This window comes from Rhamphochromis longiceps, linkage group LG18 (assembly GCF_057381845.1).
Source record: "Rhamphochromis longiceps isolate RC_006_pf linkage group LG18, R_longiceps_female_GT1.1, whole genome shotgun sequence".
Taxonomy (NCBI): domain Eukaryota; kingdom Metazoa; phylum Chordata; class Actinopteri; order Cichliformes; family Cichlidae; genus Rhamphochromis; species Rhamphochromis longiceps.
Genome location: NC_140574.1, coordinates 12,525,121 through 12,532,720, shown reverse-complemented (window position 1 = coordinate 12,532,720; position 7,600 = coordinate 12,525,121).

Sequence of the window (7,600 nt, the reverse complement as noted above, 5' to 3'; positions counted from 1 at the left end):
GGGTGCCATGTGTCATTATGTAGTTTACATTTCTCACCTGTGTTGCTTTGATTAAGCAGCTATCAACATTTCTTTCCTGCAGGTCTTCCAGTTCTCTGCTGCAGATGCATGTGCAGGCGCTTTGGTTTGACGTCCATTTGCTGAAGTGGTAAGTAGCGGAAATATCTGTTTATGTCAGAGGTACAGATTCTTTTTCAGTGCAGCTATAAACATTTTTAAGCACATTTTGAGGGCGCAGTGTATGAGAAGCGATCAGGAAACTGGAGAAAGAAAACAATGTAAATGCAACATGCATGAAGTTTTTCTCTTCACTCTGGTGGTAACTGGAGTGAGGAGTTGTCATTTCAAGGGTGAAATTCTTTATATTTCAGATCTAATTGCATCCAAATGTTTGAGGGTACTGTGTGTTTCATGCAACAGAGGCATGCACTTCCCTGCTATTCCTGAAGCTTGACTTTAATATAAGAAATCTTTCAAAATACAAACTGTTGAAATCATTTCACCCCCACAGCTGTAGTAAATACAGTAAGTCCCACTCAAGCTCAAACATGTGCTTGCTTGGCCAAATAAAACCCAAAGGGTTTTTTTTTTTTGTTTTTTTAACTCACAAATATACAAAAGTTTTCACTGACCGTAATCTCTAAGAACTATCTCTGTTCAGCTCTAAACTCAGATAACTGAAGCCGACTCCTCGGTTAACTTCAAATTCCTGCAATCACGGTGTACGGATGAGCTCCAAGAGGCGGCGTTGCCTCATTTAAACCCAGCAGAAACTTGTAGAAGTTTTGGCGTCTGGAGTTTGCTGGGATTTGTGTCTCCTGGGTATAACAAGCACTTCATGCATGTATAACTCAGGAAGAGCTTTTCCTGCTTAATTTAGTGGATAGTCGGAGGATGAATAATGGTGACAACACATTAAATTTTAGATATCTTGCAGCCACGGTGAAATCCAGAGTATAAATTTTAAGCAAAACAAGCACACCTGACATACATTACCATGATTTCTGTCCACTACAGCCTCACTGCACTGTTCATCATAATAAGTCCGAGCTGGCATCTGCTCACCATGCAGATACCTCAAACAAATACAGCTCTTGAATTACCTTCCCATGAGAGGTGTATTTCCAAAATAATACAGTATATACTACACTCGTGTTGCCACATGAGAAACCCTCTGACTTTAAGTTAAAGCCTACATGACAGCACAGATGCTCATTTAGTTATAGGAACTGTTCTTAATTAGCTTCATTGATTAAACCACATTCCCTTCTCCGTCCTTTTTCCACGGCCATTTTTTACAGCAGGAATATCATCAGTAAACTGGAATAAAATAATGATGTTCCATTTCAGAATCCCAATAAGTCATAGCAGTGAACCCATTAAATAAAAATAGTAAACACAACTGTTCTTTACCTACAATAACATGAGACAATACCAATCAATCCTATGTCCTACAAAGTTCCAGGACTCCACCATAGAAACCCAATGATGTAGGATTTTTACCCATATTTGCTGATTCAAAACTGAAAACTTTCAGGCAAATGAAAGATAAACAGATTTTCCTAACATTTGTTTTACGTATGTAGTTATTAGCCCTTACCAACGATTACTTGTTGAAACTCTAGTTGGTTGGTTGTTGTGTTTGTGGCTGTTGCTGCACAGTGTCCTCTGGTGGACAAACTATGCAACACCAACACTGACAACTTAGCTGAAGGGTGTTTCTCCCGTCTCTCCTTTACTTTTTAAATGTTCATTTATTGGCTATTATAAATGCAGGTACTGATATAGCAGTACATCAGTATAGAGGTATTATCAGCCTCAGTCGAGCTCTACTTGGATAGCAGCAATGTTTTGATGTGATTGCTGTTTTTAGATTTACTATGCTGGCAGACACAGGAAACCTTCTTGGAGAGACACGTATGGATATGCTGTCCGGGAGGAGCTGGGCTGCATGTGCAACAAAGCTAAACTAGACAAAAATCAATCAGGTAGGATATGGGGTGCACGGAAGTCTATGTCCATCGCCTCCAGTGCTCCTATTGTCACTGTCTTCTGCACCAAAGCAGGTAAAATGGAGTCACAGTCTCACAGAGTCAATGCTTCCCATCAGGACAAATAAATACCGCTGAGATTTAACTGATTTTGTGTTATACTGTGAAAATAAAGTGTTTGAGCAGTGTATTATATGACCAAACATACTCAAATGCTCACACTTAAATAGGGTTGGATTAAAGTTTGCTATAGCATCTTAACAAAGACAAAGTTCACTTTTTAAACACAGCCTCACTAGAGACTTATTTGAAATTACATCAGTTTGTTTGTAATTTCAAGTAAAAGCTCAGTAAATGCAAACATTACTTAGCCTATTGATGAAACAATCGAGCAATCAAGCTTAATGCTTTATTTAAAGTAACTACATTGGAGGGTATACCCCATGGCCTAGCCTACTGATCTTCCCAGCCATTCAGCTACAAGTTGTGGTGATGTGGATGCCTAAAACTGGTTGATGGTAATGTACAGTGCAAACACAGGATATTTGTATTACAAAGATGATACCTCAGTATCTAATAATAGATTTTGTCACTGTAGACCATAGGTGTCAAACTCTGGCCCGCGGGCCAAATTTGGCCCGTAGCCTAATTACATTTGGCCCGTGAAGCCATAACAAATTACTATTAGAGCTGGCCTACTGGTATTATACAGCTAATATATATATCGTTTAGTATTAAGCTTTGCTTGTACCATATTCAGTTTTTCAGCAAAACTTGTTTGAGTCCATAAGAAAAGATTCATTCTTAAATCTGGAGGAAGATTTTGTTTTTCAATAAATATTAATGTTAGCCCGCAACTTTGTTCCAGTTTTGAATTTTGGCCCACTGTGTATTTGAGTTTGACACCCCTGCTGTAGACAAATGCTGTTCAAATGCTCAGAGACAATTCTGAAGTCTTTTTTTTTTTTTTTTGAAAATATTTTTATTGAAAAAAGAAAACAGTACTTGCAGTTACCGAAATACAATCAACCTTTCTTAATTTTCCTAAGTAAATTAACATATATATATATATGAAAAAAACAACAAAAAAAACAAAAAAACAAAACACAACGCCCCCCAGTCCCACACAGATCAACACAACCATCAAACATATTAGAGGAATATAACAGTAACAAAAGTAGATTTAAACAGGCAATACCTCTAGACTAGCAAAATAAGAGATAAAGGGTTGCCACTTGTGAAAAAATTTGGCTGTGCAACCTCTCAACGTATATTTAATTTTTTCAAGTTTTAAAAAAAACATGACATCTTTAAGCCACCGGGAAATAGTAGGATACTTAGCAGACTTCCAATGCAACAATATTAGACGTCTCGCTAATAGGGATGTGAAGGCTATAATATCCCTTTGTGTGGAATCAAGTGTAAGTGAGCGAGCAGGAATCCCAAACACAGCAATCAGAGGACAAGGATGAAGAGTTACCCCAAGAACAGTTGACATAATAGCAAAATACCTTGTCCAGAAACCTTGTAGCTCAGGACACAGAAAAAACATGTGGCTAAGGTGACAAGGAGAACCATGGCATTTATCACATTTATTTTCCACTTCTGGATACAATTCAGAAAGTCTAGACTTAGAGAAATGCACCCTGTGTATGACCTTAAATTGAATAAGTCCAAGACGAGCACAGGAGGTGGAAGATCGTATCCTCGTTATAGCCCGTTCCCAAGACTCCTCATGTATTCGAAATCCCAGTTCTTCTTCCCATGTACACTTAAGCTTAACATTAGAGTGGTTACTAAAAGACAGAATAGCATCATAGAGTTTCGAAATGGTTCCTCTGTGATGAGGAATAAATGATAACGTAGTTTCCCACTGCTGTTCTGGAGGTAAAGGGGAAATTTGGGAAACACTTGGCAACAAAATTTCGAATTTGAAAATAGCGAAACAAATGGGTAACAGGGAGATTGTAACGAGAAGACAAGTTGGGAAAACTATCGAAAACACCATCCACATATAAATGTTTGAACTGTTTTATACCCTTGTCACACCACACTGAAAATGTCGAGTCCAAAAGTGAAGGGGGAAACAAATGGTTTTCACTTAGAGGACCCGAGGAAGACGGCATTACAAAATTAAAGTGACGTCTAAACTGAAACCAGATTTTGAGTGTGTTAAGAACTGACAATTCTGAAGTCTTGTCAGTTTACTACATTTCAGCAGCTGTCCATGCAGTATTTAACTTGCAAGTTTAATTTTCCATGGCAGAACATTGCAGGCACACCAGAGTGCAATTATAAATGCAAACAATGCTGCCCGCTAATACAGGGATTCAAGGTATACAAAAGACAACAAGCCCTACCTTTCTGGATTCTTCCACTAATACTGCTGTTTGGTGTCTGAGTCACAGACGGGCACAGCTCTACTCAGCAGAGAAGAGACTACTATACATGAAAATCCAGTACAGAATGGGGCTTCCAGGTCAACCTCCAAGGGACTAAATTTAAACTAAAGGTATAGTATTTAGGGTTAGCTAAGCTATATTGCTGCTGTTTTACATATGTGGTATACGTTAACAAGATTGTCACTGACCAAATTTAACAAGCTAAGCTATTAGCTTAGCTAGTTAGCTATTTTTTTGCAGTGAAGTCTAGTTAGCTAACAGTTTTGCAGTGTAGTTTTTAGTCTTGTACTGGAAGTAAAACCAAACCTGCACTTAGTATCATTTTGTACTACTGCTACTACTACTACTACTACTACTAATGCTTATTATGTTTCTTATTCTAAACAGAAAATGAGTAAACAAAGACATCAGTCAACATTTCGAAGTGAAAATGAAAAAGTTAGGGGATTATTTATTTTACATCAGAAATCCTTAAGCTGTAAAATAAATAAAGGGCCCTTTATGTAAAAACCTTCCCATGAAAAAGGTTATGCCCATTCTGTAGATTATCCAGTATAACTGGACTGCTCTTTCTCATGAATTCTCGTGTGCAATGTTTTCTGTTTGATTTTTCAATGCTACGAGCACAAACAAATTTATCTCCACCTACACTGTATTTAAGTGGAGGCAGATGTTGAGAAGCTGGGTAAAACCAAACCTAAACTTTCTGCTTTTCGAAATACTATCGGGTACTGACAAAATTTGTTTTGTTTTGTTTTAGTTACAGCACAGCGTTGAGATAAGCGTACTTTTTAAGGGTATTTCCCTGTAAGAAAATGCTCTTCAAGTGTTAAGAAAGCATTCTACTAAACCAAAAGCTGCATGGTGGTCAAAGAAAAAAGTAAGGTTGTTTACTTCTACCTGAAAAAGTTTACTTCTTGAGACAATGTTCTGGGCTTGGAGGGATGCATTTATGCATCTTAGAGAAAAACATTCCCTGAAGACTAGCTTGCTTATAAAGAATTGTGGGATTTCACTGAGAGGATTATTTGATAGTGTTTTAAATTCTCCCCACATCAAAATCTCCTCTTGACTACTGTTTCTGCAGCACTCACTCCACTCCCAGTCAGTTCCTACTGATAACTTTAAAACAGGTCTCAAATTTACAGTTTAGCTTATTTCTAGTTGGTTAAACGGTTTCTCAGACTGGAATAAACAATAGATCTTGCCGGGGATTATGTTGTCCCTCAGATTTACACGTCTGAATTATGATGTTGTTTTTTAACGGCAGGATGGTGTTTGATGCATTTTTAATACTCTTTTGTTTAGTTTTTGTGAAGTGCTTTTCGAATGTTTTGACAAAAAACAACATTATAACCACAGTGTTTCATATTGAGATGAAGACCGGCCTTACTTTCTTTATTTTCTAAATCTCAATAACTGAAAGTAAATACATTCACAGGCAGTACAATGTTTGCTTTTTTGTTACTCCCTGTCACTGTCTGGGTGAAAGCTCTGTGGGCTGCCTCGTTCAGCACCACAGAGCTGCTATAACAGATTACAGTGCTGTGAAAAAGTATCTGACTCATTCAGATTTTGTAGTTCTTTTGCATATTTGTCACACTTATAGGTTTGAGATCATCAAACTAATTTTAATATTAGACGGAAGATAACATTCAAAAATTGTTTAATGATCTCAAACACGTCATCTCAAACATTGTAATAGTAGACTACACTAGTAGGATGATGTCTGTGCATTATTATGCCGGTACTCTGGCTTCCTCCCACAGTTTAAAGACATACAGTTAGTAGGGTTAGGTTAACTGGTGATTCTGAATTGCTCATAGGTGTGAATGTGCATGTGAATGATTGCCTGTCTTTTTGTGTTACCCTGCGACAGGCTGGTGACTTGTACAGGGTCTACCCCACCTCTTGTTTTATGGTTGCTGGGATGGGCTCCAGCCTTCCCGCAACCCTGAATTAAACACGCCTTAGAGAATAAATGGATGGGCAAAGATAACCTGAGTACATACAAATTGCATAGAAAGACTTACAAAGCCATTTCTAAGTCGTTGGGATTCTAAGGACCTGCGATGAGACCCATTATCCACAAATGGAGAAAACTTTATGCGCTGGTGAACCTTCCCCGGAGTTGCTGTCCAACCAAAATTACTCCTTAAGCACAAGACTTGGGGGGGGAAAACATGTTCACTGACCAGACAAAAGTGCTACTTTTTGGAGGGTTTGTGTAAGCTTGCAGGAGCTTTCTTCTCTCAGGAACTCTCTGCAGGAGGGGGAGATACAGGAGAGGTGGAGGAAGATCTCAGCCTGGGCGTTTACCGTCTTATGTAGTCTGGAAGATGTGTGGTTGGTGGGGTGGGTGCAGTTTTCTCTGTGGTGGGGTTGGGTGGACTGTCCAGGGCTCTGTGGAGCCGGGGGGCGCTACTGCACTGGGCCCCGGTCTGATGGGCCTGGGCCCCCCTTCCCTGGCGGGTCGCGGAGGGTGGGAGTGCCTACTGGGGTCAGCGGGGGAGCTGGCCCCAGGGAGGGGTTACCTGCCCCTCCCTTCCTTCCCTCCCCATCTCCAGCTGCCTCCCTCTTCCCGCTCCTCCACAACCACCCACACATGCAGGGCCTTGGAGTGGGGGTATGTCACCAGGGTGCAGAGGAGGCTACCCCCCCCCCCCCCCCCCTGTCCCCTTCTGGCTGCCTCTGCCTCAATTTTATCCCACAACTTAGACATTCACATTATTCACACTCTCATTACACATACATATAGGATCTTGGGGGTGGGCACAATCACGGAGTCCAAATCACCATCAGGGTGTATACCTCACCCCTGACGTCGTTGCCCACCTCTCAATTTTAAATACACTTAGTCATTGAGGGTTAGCAGGAGGGACTATGCGCTTACCTGCTGCTCCTTGGCAGGTAGCTCCATGCCCTCCTGGGTTTTAATTGCACCTTAGAACACACATGCATCAACACTACAATGAGCGGGTGGAGGGAGGTTTGGAGTCTTCTCCCACCCCCATTCTCTGCGGCCTGCTGGAGCGGGAGGGCTAGTAGGAGGAGTTGGCCGTCCGACTGCGGTCTGGGGTGTGGGGCCTCCCTGCTGCTGCGGAGTCGGGGTGGTCTGCCTCTCCCCACCGCAGGGAAAAGGGTAACACCACCTGGGTCTGGGTGCAATTCCCCCCTCCAGGGGCAAGGGTACCTAGACCCGGTTTG